The 14,258-nt window shown below is 51.9% G+C and overlaps 2 protein-coding genes across 2 annotated transcripts in view; one reads left to right on the top strand and one right to left on the bottom strand.

The window, feature by feature from the left end:
- Positions 1 to 14,258, top strand: part of RSPH14 (radial spoke head 14 homolog) — an 85,691-nt gene that overhangs the window by 56,113 nt on the left and 15,320 nt on the right. The window lies entirely within an intron of this gene.
- The window catches only part of GNAZ (G protein subunit alpha z), a 53,045-nt gene that overhangs the window by 37,786 nt on the left and 1,001 nt on the right, over positions 1 to 14,258 (bottom strand). The window lies entirely within an intron of this gene.

Below are 14,258 nucleotides of genomic sequence, written 5' to 3'. Positions count from 1 at the left end.
GTGACCTGCCTAGCACAACCTGATCACCTGCCTGCCCTGTTCTTCAATGTTTTTCTTTACACTGACTCCTGTGTTTTTATGTAAGCAAATGGACTTTAAAAATGCCTGCACGTGTCTATTTTAAAAGCAAGCCAGAGCCATTCACCATGGGCAGAACTGACCTCAGATACAAACTAGTATAAAGAAAGTGAGTCTGTAAAGGTGTAAAGGAAGCCCTTTGCAGAAAGGGCTAGAGAAGCTCTCACTGTCCCTTAGATAGGGGCATTAGTCTGAGCTGGCGAGGACAGGACAGCCACACAGATTCCATACCAGGATGTCCTCCTTGAAGGAAAAGAATGGGGAGAGAAAAAGAAGAGTAACGGTCCTCAGGGGAGGGTTGGTGCTGTTCATATCACCTTGAATGATCTGGTGGCCCCAGCCTCCAGGGGATGTGGATGTGGCCAGAGAAAGACCAGGTCCAGACCCCCTTTCTGGGGGGACAACTGGGTGGAAGCAGTACGGCTGGAGGGGGGGGGGGGTGTCCCTGAGCTGTGCTGTCTGGATTCCTTGCTCTGAATTAGGTCAGAGGCCATCTCTAGTCTCAAAAAAGGGCACCACCCTATCCTCCTCTGCTCAGATTCAACTGCCATCTCTGCACACTCTGTCACTAAATAACCCAGCCCGAGGAGTGGAGGCACCTTCTATCCTCAGGTCCCAAAGACCAGTCAACCAACCCTCTGGCCTTTTGTGACTGGGACTGTCCCTGCTGTGTGCCTGTCTGCTCTGGGCACTGGGAGCTGCTAGGAGGATGAGAGGGGAGGACAGGGAAACAAGCTGAGCATGCGCATCAAGGAGTTTGTTGAGACACATGAACACATAAGCCAGAGGGGCTATTTCTGATAAAGAGCAGTCGTGCAGAAGAGAGCTGGGGAAGGGAGCTGACATGAAAGGTGCAGGGAGGTGACAGGGAGGTGACAGTGGAGGAGATGGGACACATGGGTTCCCTGGAAAGGTCAGCAAGGCAGTGCCAGGAAGTAAGGCACACCTCCCTTATACCTCTGAGCCCTTGGGGTGGGCCAATGCCACATGTGGCAGGATCCGGCCCGTCCCACTCTTGACAATTTTCATTGCAACAATGTGTATTTCTGGACTGAAAAGTCACATCCTCTGGAGATCAAACCCTCTCTGTTTGCCTTAATGCCAGTGATACCAGATGGGGGAGGACAGGCCACCATCCTAGAAGCTCCTCCTTGTGGAAAGCCACCCTCCACAACTCCACCCCTTCCTTCTGTGTCCCCCCCACCCCCCAACCTGGAGCCCCGCTCCCCCAGCTGCAGCTCCCAGCCCCTGCACCCAGTGTCTTGCTGAAAAGTCCCCTCTGGGGTCACTCTAGGGTTTCCCTGTTGGCTATGCTGGAGGACCAGGCAGCACCCTTGGGGCCTTGGGGTGTTCAGTCTGGACTTCTCATTGAGTCCTGTGTGACCTGGAGCCATGGGCTGTGAGCCACTGGCTTCACTGGGGCGGGGGGGGGGGGGGGGGCTCAGTGAGGATGCCATCCTGCCCAGCCTCGCTGCTGTGGTCTCCTGCTCCAGGCCTGCCTTATCTACTGCTTTCCCTCCCCGTCACCAGCCCCACTTCCCTCTGAGCAGGTGCTCTGTAAAAGATGCACAGAACAGATGGATGGGTAGATGGATGAAAACCAAAAACCAGTGCTACAGAGCTCCAATGCTCCCCAGCACTCTCTCCCGAGTGTGTTACCTCGAATGACTGTCGCCCAGGGTCCTGTGGACCCCACACAGGCCTCCCAGGATCCCCTCCCCATGCTCTTCCTTGGCCCTGGGGCCATGCCAGAGCCCCAGGACTCTGGGCTCCTCTGCCTGTGATCACTCGTCTCCCAAATACCCCAGGTCTCCCTCCTTTTCTGCTCTCCACAAGCACTTCTCCAGCGTGTTTCTCATCCAGCCCTTCTCAAGAACCCCACACTCTGGCAAATGGTGCTTCTGTCACCCTGGTTCCCAGTTTCCAGGTCCTTTTCCATCTTCTTCTCACTGAGTAACCAAAGTTTCTTGAGCTTTTCTCCTGTCCACCTCCATCCCCGGCTCCCTCTGTCCCTTCCCTTCCCAGTCATTCTGTGTCCTGCATGAAACATTGCCTCAATCATTTCACATACTGCTGCAAATGAGGGCGGTGAGGAGACTGCATGGACTCTGTGCCCCAGTGAAACCAGTCACCTTGCTCCAGGTATACCAGCATTTCCAGGTGCTCACACCTGTCATGTCTGCTTGGGCCAGGAAACTCCACAAGTCCCTGCAAGGTGCCCTCAGACTATCTTGAAGCAGTCCTAAGAAAAGGGGCATCCAGGCCTGGCCTGTCTGTCATAGTCTCTCCCTGACTTAGCCTTGGCTCCTTGTCTGGTGTAGATTCAGGCTCTGTGACCTGTTCAGAGGTAGACTGGTATACCCCTCCCTGGTACAATGTCCACCCCTCCACCCCCACCCCCACCCCCACACGCCAAAAAACCCAACTCTGCAGATTCTAGCACTAGGGCTGGGCGATGGCACATGTGGTAGAGTGTACACGTAGCCAACATTATTACAGATAGTTTTTGAAGATCCATTAATGGCCAAACGTTGCCCTCAAACTTGGGACATCTGGTTGGCTGGCTTATTAAAATGTGACTGAGGGCTTGCAAAGGCGTTCTCTTGGATTATGTGCTTGCTTTGTCATGGGCATGATGCAGGTTTGAGCCTGAGCCTCATAGTACAGAAGGAAGATTCAGTGCTGTAGTATCTTCCCCTCTGTCTATCTCTGTCTTTATCTGGAAAAGTTGGCCTGGAGCTGTGAAGTCCCCTTGAAAATAAAAAACAACAGAAACACACACACACACTCTCTTTCTCTGCCCCCAATACTGGCTTAAAACACTAGTAATGAAAAATTATAAATATGGGTAAGGGAGAGAACATAGTGGCTATACAAAGGGACTTTCATGCCTGAGGCTCCAGAGCTAAATAGCATCCTGCTTAAATTAAAAAAAAAAAGGATAAGCCACATTTTATTTTAATGTAAAACAGACGAATGAATATTTACTGGCTAATATCTCAGAGTACATTCACTCACCAGAGCAGCTGTGCTAGCTCAGGCTTAAACTACAGCACAACCTGTGCGAAGTCCAGTGTCACTTTCCACATGGGCAAGGTGGCAAAGCACTGGACTGAATCCGAGGTTGTCATAATTTCCTGTTCCCAAGTAGTATCTTGTCTACACCAAACCTAAACACAATTTTCACTGAGGTTTTCCAAAACATCCACTTAATACATATTTATACAGATATGTGTGTATATGCATATACACACACATTACACCAGATTAGATAATATTCAGGGGTGTGATCACAATGACAAGTACAAACAGCACATGACAGACTCAAAGGGTAGCACTGGACACTGACTAGGGGAAAATCAGGTCAGCGCCTGGTTGGGCACAGGACAAGCTGACCACTAGCCTGGAACCCTCCCCTACCACAGCCTTGGGCCTGCAGGCTTTTCTACATGTCCACTGGGGATGGGTGACAAGAGTTTGCAAGCAACTAGTTTTCTGTAAATGGCTTCACATTTCACTTATCACAACAGCTTTCTGCAAAGGTTTGACTTTTTTTTTCTTAGGAGAGCTGGGGCCTCATACATGCATGATTGTATTGCTCCCAGGCCAACCTTTTCAGAGAGATAGAGAGATTTACTGGCTATACCACTGGGGCTTCTTTTGGTGCCAAGGCACTCCTGCACGTGTGGTATTGGGTCCTAAACCTGGCTGTATGCAAGGCATATGCAAATGTTCAGAAACCAGGCTGGCTTATCCATCATTCCCGCCCCGTCCCCAACCTGTCTCAGCACTAGTTGGCCTTCAGTGAGTCTCTGCTAGAAGGTAACTTCCTTCTTTGGAGTCTGGATCCAAATAGCTGGGAGAATGAGCAAGGCTGGTGTACACAGTGTTCCTGAGTTGCAGAGAAGCCCCCAACAAATGGCTCTGCCATAGTCAGACAAGCACGTATCCCAGGATACTGCTAAAGATGGCGGGGGAAGGCCCTTCTCTGTGCACTGTCTGTGACTCTGGACTCCCCCAGCAGCCAACGCTGACCAGACGAGATGCAGTAGCTGAGGAACACCGATTCTGGAGGAAACTGGGCCCGTGACATCTCAGGCCCAGAAGTAAATGAATAGAAGCAAAACACTAAGGGAAGGAGGAACTGGTATGCAAGGAAAAGGTGGGGCCTCTGGCTAGGGATTTTCAGAAGGACCTGCTGAATCTGAGTCCACTGGGAAACTAGTTTACCTATCCTGGGTCTCTGCTGTACTTCTCTCCCTTTCTTTGGCTCTGAATGTGGCGTCCCAGGTTCCCACGCCCCACAAGGAGTACCTGAGGGAAGGAATATTACCTCTGGCTGAGGCTCTATCCCTGTCTCTCCTATCAGGAGGATGAGCAGCACTCCTATATCCTCCAGCTGGAGAAATTCTTGGGCTTCCAGACTCAGGTGCCACAAACTCACACAGGCCTGTGGTACTGGTGTCGCCATGCCAGTGTGTTTCAGAAAAGTGTGGTGCCTGAGTTTGAGGGAGACCTAAGCACAGGGCCCGCCATGTAGTTCCAGGGCCCTGGGCAGCTCTGTAACAGGGGGCAGCTGTGCTGTGAGAGCAGACAGCACTGACCGCAGCTGGGGGAGTGGTGGTGGTGGTGCATGGCAGGAAAGGGGACTTGTGGCACCAGTGGCACCATCTGCTCACCCTGCATACCTTCACTCTGCCCTCCAACCTTTAGAACAGGCCAGGGCTCTGCTAGGCTGGTCTCAGAGGAACTCTCTGTCTGGAATCTGACGGCCTATCCCCACTCAGCCCAGTCCCAGCCTCTCCAGCCTCTGTGCTCCTCCCAGCAGCCCAGGGGCATTAAGTGTAAGGCTGAGCATGGCTGAGCATGGCTGAGCATGGCTGAGCATGTCGTTTGTACTCAACTCCCTGGAACCCCAACCCGGAAAGTGGCTCAGAGGTGGAGTGCTTGCCTTCCATGAGTGAGATTCTGGGCTTGGTCCTTGGCATCACAAGGACAAAAAAAAAAAAAAAAGTGGAACTCCATGGAATGGGAGTGGTGCTTCTGTGTCTTGTCTCTACTCTAAAAGGACTCATATAATTAAAAACCTTGGGGCTTGGGGGAAACAGCATAGTGGCTATGCAAAAAAGTTTCATGCCTTAGACTCTGAGGTTCAGGCTCCCTCTCCTGCACCACCATAAGCCAGAGCTGAGCAGTGCTCTAGTCTCTCAGTATCTTTCTTGATCCCTAAAATAAAATAAATAAAATATTTTTAAAAAATTTATTAGGGCTGGGTGGTGACACACCTGGTTGAGTGCACATGTTATAATGTGCAAGGACCCAGGTTCGAGTCCCCGCTCACCACCTGCAGGGGGAGAGCTTCATGAGTGGTGAAGCAGGGCTGCAGGGGTCTTTCTTTTGCTCTCCCCCTCTACCACCCTTTTCCCTCTTTGATTTCTGGCTGTTTCTATCCAATAAATAAATCAAGATAATAAAAAATTAATTTAATTAATTTATTTTTTAAAATTGCCACCAGGATTATTGCTAGGGCTCAGTGCCTACACAAAAAGTTCACAGCTCCTGGCAGCCATTCTCCCCACCCCCCCATCTTTTTTCTTTATTTGATAGGATTTGAGGGGGGAGATAGAGAGACAGAGACACACCTGCGTACTTGTTTCACCACTCATGAAGCTTCCACAAGTGGGGAGTGGGGGCTCGAACCTCAGTCCTTGAGCATGGTAAACTATGACTTAACCAGGGGTACCATTACCTGGCCCCTAATTTTTTTTTCAATTGGGTCAAGAAGCCAGTGCACAGGTATCCTGCATACGTCAGGCCTTTGGTTCATTTTCTGGCAACATATCTTCTCTCTCTTTACTTTTTCAATTCAAGTCAGAACTTAGGTTCACTCAGGGTCTGATGGGTTTGTGACTGGCCCAACACTTTCTCTTCTCTCCACTCCTGCCTTGCTAGTCCTCACACAAATCACACACTCTCAGTTCAGGCCCCTTGCACTAGCTATTCTCTCTCCATGGAATATTTCACCCCAGAGGCTCAGATCAGATGTGTCCTCTTTGTGTGTGTGTGTGGGGGGGGGTGGATTTCCTACTCATCTAATAATCTGCAGTCTAAAAGAACCCCTCACCAAGTACCTCACCCCACGGCATTGTCTCATGCTATGTAACTCAAGTATGGTGTTACTGTCCCTCATGGGTGCAGGGCAGCTTGCTGGTCTGTTGGTCTCTGATGTGTCCTACTTGCCTGGAAGTACTGAGCAGGAAGTGGGTGCTGATAAGTCCACTGTGGCCCCTGGTACTAAGAGTTGGAGGAAGGGGCCAATGTCACACTGGGAAGAAATGCTGGGAACTTCTGGGTAGCCTCCAAGGAAAGCCCTCAGCTTCAGATGTGTGGCAGCCTCCTGCCTGGCCTTGACCCAGCCTGACTCTGCCTGACCCAGAGGCTCCTGGTTCAAGAATCCCCTTTATCTCAGGAGCCAACCAGGCTGGACCTCTGCAGCTTCCACTGAAAGCACATCTCCACTCCCATGGTGCTCCTGGCTCATGGTATTCTCCACAAACCCTAGGCTGTCCTGCCCACCCCAGCCCTCCTGTACCAGTGAAGGGACAATTCCCAGAGTCCTGACCTACCCCAAGCCTGCTACCTCAGTGGTTGTGGCCTCCTTACCCTACCACCCACTCTGCGCTGGTCCTCTCCAGGAGAGTCTGCAGCAGCCAGTGAGCTAAAACTAACACACCCCAGTCTGGCAGAGGCTGAGTCTAGACTGAGGACCTGCGGGAGCTGGAGTAGGGTGGGGAACAGTGTGGCCGTGGGCTTCCTGCAGGGGATGTGTGATTTGTATAAAGGATGAAGGTGGTGGGGGTAGTGGGGTGGTGGCTCCATTGGTACTCCTGAGCCCTCAGCCCCACCGAGGGGGCAGAGTGGGGATGTGTTTGCCTGTGTGGCGTTATCATAGAGGAAATCAATGCCTGGCACCAGTCCATTGTTTAAGGGAAATGAATAGATTTTGGCCGAGGACAAAGAGATTTTGATTAATCAGAAATTGGATAATGGAGGCAACACTCTAATTATTTTTCTTCCCAGCATTTTTATCAAGAAATATGTTTGCACAGCATATTGAAGGTATCGAAGGGGGTGAGGGCAGCAGCCATGCTGGAAGAAAGCCCAGCTCAGAGACAGGGCCACCACACCCAGGCCTGCCAATGGCAGCTGAGTGACAGACTGTCTGGGGTCCATGGGGTCACACCTGAACACCTTGTGGCCAGGGACTTCCTGGAGGGAGTGAACAGTGCTGGGGTCACTAGGATGGCTCTGTCAGTGCTACTGAGCCCTCCTCCCTGCCATGGAACAGAGATGGGGACATGTCCATGTTAGGTAGGCTGGAGGCCACACATCTAGGGTCAGAGAGGACATGCCATGCAGGGGTGGGCAAGGAAGTAAAGGATGAAGCCCTCATATAAGTGGGCAATCTCAGAGAAACAGATCTCATGTGGAGAGTGCTTTCCCTGGCCCAGCCACCTTCGCCACTGCTGTGTCCCATTCACAGCAGGAGGGTGGCCTCCCACAAGCTTTTATCAACTGGAGCTAGGGGAGAAGCTAAATGTGACAGGTCCTCCAACCCTCAGTCAAGGGAGATCTTCAGGGCCCTACAGGGTAGCTTAAAAAGTGTGTGTGTGTGTGTGGGGGGGTGGCGCAGCGGGTTAAGCGCATGTGGTGCAAAGCGCAAAGACCAGTGTTAAGGATCCCGGTTCAAGCCCCCGGCTCCCCACCTGCAGGGGAGTTGCTTCACAGGCGGTGAAGCAGGTCTGCAGGTGTCTGTCTATCTCTCCCCCTCTCAGTCTTCTCCTCTTCTCTCCATTTCTCTCTGTCCTATCCAACAACGAAGGACATCAACAATAATAACCACAACAAGACTACAACAACAAGGGCAACAAAAGGAGGGAAAATGGCCTCCAGGAGCAGTGGATTCATGGTGCAGACACTGAGCCCCAGCAATAACCCTGGAGACAAAAAAAAAATTGTGTATTTTTAAAGGAGTTCCATGCCTGAAATCAGACAGGACCGCTGCACCCCTGTGGAATTCAGAACCCTCCCTGGCGACTGTCTTCCTCCATCTTCCTGCTCTGTCTCTGTTCCTACAATACCTACAGTGGAAACCTCACAGGTTAGCACATGCTTCCAGTCTCTCATCCCCAGGCAGGCTGTGCAGAGGTTAATGTGAGGTTCGAGTCTCACTGAGTATTTGAGTCTCTGCCTTATTCATCCTCTTGCTTGGTCATCCATTCGTGTTTCTTCATTCTGTGGAACAAGAGGAGCCACCATGGGAAGAGATACTCAGCAATTACCCTAGTGGGCTGCTAAGATTCAAGACCATGCTTGGGAAAGCAGTGAAGAGGGTGGTGAGTGCTTACCTAAAGTGGAGGTCAGGGTGTCTGGGAAGGAGGAGAGAGGGAGCATGAGCTGCTAGGTAAGAGAATAGAGAAGACAGGTGCAGACAGGCAGTGCCCGTGAAGCATGTTGAAATTCTGCATCCTATACCCCCCACTGCAGAATCACTAGTCAACCAAGACCACCCGATCTGAGCCGCCACACAGGCTCAGAATCCATCTCAGCATAGCATACTTTGGACAGTCACTCCAGAGAAGATGTAAACAATGAAAACCACCTGCACCCATGACCCATCCCAGAGCTCCCCACTTTAAAGGCCGGGATATTGAGGGCCATGGAGAAGAGAGGATACACCAGGGTCACCATTATAGTCAGAGCCAGGACTAAAACCCAGGTCACTTGACTTTCTGGTCAGTGTGCTTTCTTCTGCACAAGCTGTCCCACTGAACTAATCTCGGGTCCTAGAGGCCATCAGAGAAATCACTCAGTTGTCATGTGGGCACTGTCTTCTTCAGTCACCATCAGCATCTCATCACACCTGCTTAAGATGGTTTCCCATGTACACACCACTGTGTCCTGACTATGTGAATTCCCTGCATGTGACCACAGACTTACGGAGTCACTCCACTCCTAGCTGAGAGGTCAGGCTCAAACCAGATGCATCTAATTCCCAGTAGCATGAACCTGGGCAGTTCACCTGCTTCTGGCTCACGATTGAATCAACTGAGCCTCACATACACCCAGCTAGTGTTTGCTGCGGGTGGTCTGTTTTTGGCCCAAAGACACACCAGAAGCCCAGTTGTCCTTAAGGGAGTGTTATCCAACAGGTCTCACTGGGCCAGTCCACTTGCCAATGTCCATTACCCACCTCAACAGCTGTCTCCTGAATCCCTTCTGTGGACCAGGCCAGGTTCTGGGGGCCTAGATTCTCAGCAGTGAGCTTCAGATAGAAGTCTTGACCTCATGGAGCTTCCCTTCAAGTCCAGGAGGGAAATGGTAACCACAACTAAAGAAACAGGTAGTAGGGTGGGCTGTGGCAGGTGCTAAAGGAAAAGCAGAGACAGGAAGGGATAGCCCAAGTGTGTGGGTGGGGACACAGATATGACTAGAAACTCGTTCCAGGTGGGCCTCATTTAAAATGAAAACACAGAATGACATCCAGAGACCTTTCTCCTGGACCTCTGAGACTGTGTGTGGACCCCTCTGAGCTGAGAAGAAAGAGCATTAGCAAGTGGGGATCACATCTGTCTCCCCACAGAAAAGGATGGTGTCTTGCTGCAGCCCGCCAGCTTTGCTAGAGCAGGGCAAAGCCTTAGAGCAGGCACCCAGTGACAGCCTTGAGAGAGAAGGAGCCAGACTGCTGAGAACCACACCCTCAGGTTCCTTCCTGGACACCTTCCCTGTGGTCCAGCAAGGCAGCCACTCGAATCACTTAGGAAAGTCACACTGCCTCCATAGGTCTCAGTCTCTTAGTTAAGACTGAGGTAAAATAGGTCCCTTCTTAAGGGAACTGGCTGTGGAAGATAAAGTGAGTTTCCATCTGCTGTAATCCAAGGCAGATGCCACTGCTCCTCCTGCAAAAGCTTGTATCTGGGCTCTGGAGTGTATGTGCACCTCAAGTCTACTCTTCTTTGCCAGCTCCCTGACCTTTACCTACATGACTCACAGGGGCAGGCTCTGCGGAAGGGGTCAGCGTTTAGACCTAGGCCCCAGAGTCAGGCCCCTCTCCCTGGAGCCAGAAGGGGGCTGTTCAATGGAGCAAGGTCTCCTCCAAGAGGTTTGCTCTGACTACCATCTGCTGACCTAGACCAGCCGCCAGGGACAGGTGTGTTTCTGGCTACATGAAGGTTGGGCTTGACACAGTGTGTAAGGCCCCTCCCTACACCATGGCTTTTAACAATCTCGCTTTTTAGCACTTTTTGATGGATTCTCCAGGGACGTCTCTAAAAGCGAGTTATACCTTAATTTAGAAGCAAGTAACTCAAAACTCTGTGATGTAGCAGGTTCCTTTGGAAAGGAGAGGAACTCAAGGAAGCCATTGCTGTGTGCAGCTTCCTGCATGCCAACCTCACCAGGGCCTGTTGAGGGACATTTTCGCTTTGAGTCAATGGGACCTGAGGCTGCTGGGGTTTTAGTGGACAGATGGAGGAGAAGCCATGTCGACAGGAGGCCAGGCAAAGGTCGCAGGCTGGTTCTGACAGGTGCCAGAAACTGCAAGGGCTGAGCATGGCCCACCCACTGGACAAAAGTGAAGGCGGCAATGACAGGATCATGGGCAACAGGCCTGAGGCCCTTGTCCTCACAGCCAGTGTGACTAGGCTATGAATGTGAGTAGTCACATAGGGGCCCAGGCCCCACTATTGCTATCTTGAAATGCTTTATGATTTTCAACAATGGGGGGGGGGTGTCCCATAAATTATGTATCCATTCCTGTCTATGTGGCTCAGGTCCCACTGACCCCAGCCCACAGTGGTTCTGGCCACAGGGGTCTGACACTCTTGGGACTAGTCTCATCTGTACCCTCCCCCCCCGCCCCCCGTTGACATCACAATTGTGTTCCCACCTGACTCACCCATCAACCCTCCTCAATCTCTTTTCTCGATGGGTCTTCTCACGATCTGAGTAGTGGAGGCCCAGAGGCCCAGCCCCGTCCCTTCATCCCGTCCCTTCACCCCTTTCGTCACAAGCTATATGCGGAGGACTCCAGGTTTCTACCTCTTGCCTCCAGGGTTATTGCTGGGGTTGCTCATTCTTTTCTCGAATATACCTAACTCCACATATACCTATGGCGTCCACAGTCTAACTCAGCTCACCATTCATGCTTCTGTGATAGAGTCTTTCCCAGCCTTTCCTCTTGACTGATACCAACTCCATCCCTCCAGAGTCATCAGTAGGTCCAGGTGCTCCTCCTTGATATAAATTCCCCCCCATTCGCCTGCTTCTTACTAGCTACCTCACTGGCTTAACATCCCGTTCTGACAGCTTTCTGGTCTCCTCTCCATGTCCATTAGGCAGATAGGACTTTCACAGGTGCAATTAACATAAGTCTATTCTACGGTTCTAACCTGCCAAAGGTTTCTTACCTCAATGAGGCTTCAAAAGCCCTACTCAAGCTGGCTCTAGAACTGCCCACCTTCCCACCCACTGGCTTCAGTCTCCCAATCTTCCAGGGGTCTCCAAGGAGCCGAACTGTGTCAGCCTCAGTGCCTTTGAACCTATAACCCCCGTCTCCTGGAGACTGTCTTCTCCAGTTATACATCTCACCTATGAAATCTCTATAGTGCTATAACAACCCCTTCAGCCCTGCTTTCTGCTATCTTGTACAGCATTCATTTCTCAAGTCCCATGTCAGTGTGGCCCTGTCTGATGTGAGCACACTGAAAGTGGATGCTGCCTGTCTTTCTTCCTGCCACAATGCCTAGCACTGGCACAGAACCACTAAACGAATGAATTAAGTCAGCCTTCTAAGTCTCCCTTTGCTTGGGCACCATATGGAGGGCTGATGTTTTCTCCCAGTGATGCAGGACATTTTGGAAGGCCCTGTGAGTCTGTCGGTTCACTCCCAGGAAGCACCTATTCTGCTAATATGGAAACTCCAAAGGGGCCAAGCTCATAGACAGTATCCACAGGGAAATGGCTTTGCTTATGGATGACAAGAAGGCTCAGAGAGATTCTGACTGGGTCAGTGGGTGCCAGGGTGAGAGCCTGCTCAGGGGCCCTTTGTTCATGCCCCACTCCAACCCCCACCCCATACACACACACACACACACACACACACACACACACACACACACACACACACACCACAGGGAGTATAAACCCTTCCACGCCTCTATTCAGTGTGCACCAGCAGTGTTGGGTGGAGAGGTCACTGTTCTGGGCTACTGGCTGAGGCTGACCCTAAACATCTGCCCTGGAATTGCCTTCCATTTCTCTTCGCCCTCCTGCCTGCCAAGCACAGTGCTGGCAGCCTGCCACCCACCCCTGGAAGCCTGGTACCCTGGGTTTCCTTCCTGGGGACTGTGAGAGCAGCGTGTTAATCTGCCTCCTGCAGAGTTCCTACCAGCTCACTGTGGTCAGCAGCAGTGAACCCACAGATACATAGCATTTTCATTCTTCTTAGGGCTGGCAGGGAGTGGGGGGCAGTCCAGGAGTGGGGGGAAAGTCCAGGGCTGCCTTGCTCTCACCTCCAGAGACAGGGGGCACAGCACACACTGTCACTGCATTTATACAGGCAACAACCACATGGCTAGGTCTAGGTCTAAGATTATAAGACCACACCCTAAGTCTGAGGCTAGTCCTCCATCTCACCGACTTATCTGTTGGGGCCATGAGCAGCTCTGCCAAGTCCGCTTGGTTACTCAGAACGTCCATGCTCTAGAAGCTTCTGAGATTCAGACCAGGACATATTTCTTCCTGGGGCCACAGAGCTAAGAAGCTGGGGACTGTGGTCGGAGTTCGCCTATGTGTCCCTATATTGGGTCCCACAGCGGGCCGTGGAATGGGCCAAATGACAGGCACAAGGGACAGCAATTCCATTCAGCTGGGCACAAACCACACCCCACGAGGGCAGGCATCCCCAATCCTGCTGCAGCAACCTGGGCCTCAGCCAGAAGCTTGAAGTGGGAGTTGTGCTTGGGCTTGGAGTAGGGAGGGGGCACACTACACAGATGAGTAACAACAAACAGCCCCTTCAGATCGAGAGCAAAAACATCTCCCATGCAAGTGAACAGATCTAGGGCAGACAGTGACAGGCCTTCCAAGGGGGAAGGGCTGTGTCTTCCTCACCTCTAGTTGCAGAAAATCGATGTCTGTCAGAAGAATACACCAGACAAATCAGAAACCAAACACCAACGTCTCACTGTACCTGGAGCATGAGAAGCAGTGAAGGCACACGACTAGAGTGTGGCCAGGCCTGCATGTGCCTCAGCCTCTCCACAACTGCTGTTCAAATGGACATCCTCCAGAGGGACAGCCACCAACTAAGCATAGTAGGAAGCGGAAGGCTGCCTCATACAAGGCAGGGAGGCTGGTGGCTGGTGACCCACTACTCTGGTCCTGCCCGAAGGATGAGATGTCCCCCCCAGAGCAGTCCTAGGGTATAGGGAGCCCTCTTAGCCTTTCAGACTGTCTGCAGGCCCACCCTTGCGCCAGGCCACAAGCAGCCTGCAGTGGGATGCTTCCTCCCTCCAGCCCCACCCACCCTTCCTACCATCCCTCCTCCCCCTGCCCAAGCACACCCTGTGCTCCTGCCAGACCCAGCTGCCTGAGTGCTCTCTCTGAGCTTATGCCCATTTCCTCCCCTTCTCCTGCATTGTCTACCCCGATCGTGCGGTGCCCTTCAAGCTCCGGTTCAAATGTCATATGGTCCACAAGGCCCATCTGATTCCAGCTCAGGTCATCTCTCCAAAGGCCCCTCCTGAGGGTCTATGAACCCACACTCAGGGCTGGTTTCTCTGGGCAGAGCCATTTCTCCCTTGTGGGGATGGTGAGTCAGTTCCCAGTGGCCATGTCCACTGCACTCCCACCTTGGCCAACCCAGGCTTTTTTTTTTTTTTTTTTTTTTTTTGAAGGGGGGAGCAATCACTCAGTAAATATTTGTTTAATGGAATTTGGTCAAGTAGCCTCCTCCAGTCAGAGCCTGGAAGACAGTGGGGCTTAGTGCCCAGGGCAGGGATATCACTGGGGCAGGAAGGCACCAGAGTCACCAAGAGACTGAACTCCAAGGACCCTGGTCTCAGCACCACCTTGGAATCCAGGTCTGTCTTGTCACAGAGGTGAACCCCAATTCTTAG

The sequence above is a fragment of the Erinaceus europaeus genome, chromosome 6 (assembly GCF_950295315.1).
Source record: "Erinaceus europaeus chromosome 6, mEriEur2.1, whole genome shotgun sequence".
In the NCBI taxonomy this organism is placed as follows: domain Eukaryota; kingdom Metazoa; phylum Chordata; class Mammalia; order Eulipotyphla; family Erinaceidae; genus Erinaceus; species Erinaceus europaeus.
Note: the sequence above shows the minus strand (reverse complement) of the source record. Positions and strands in the feature narration are given on the sequence as shown.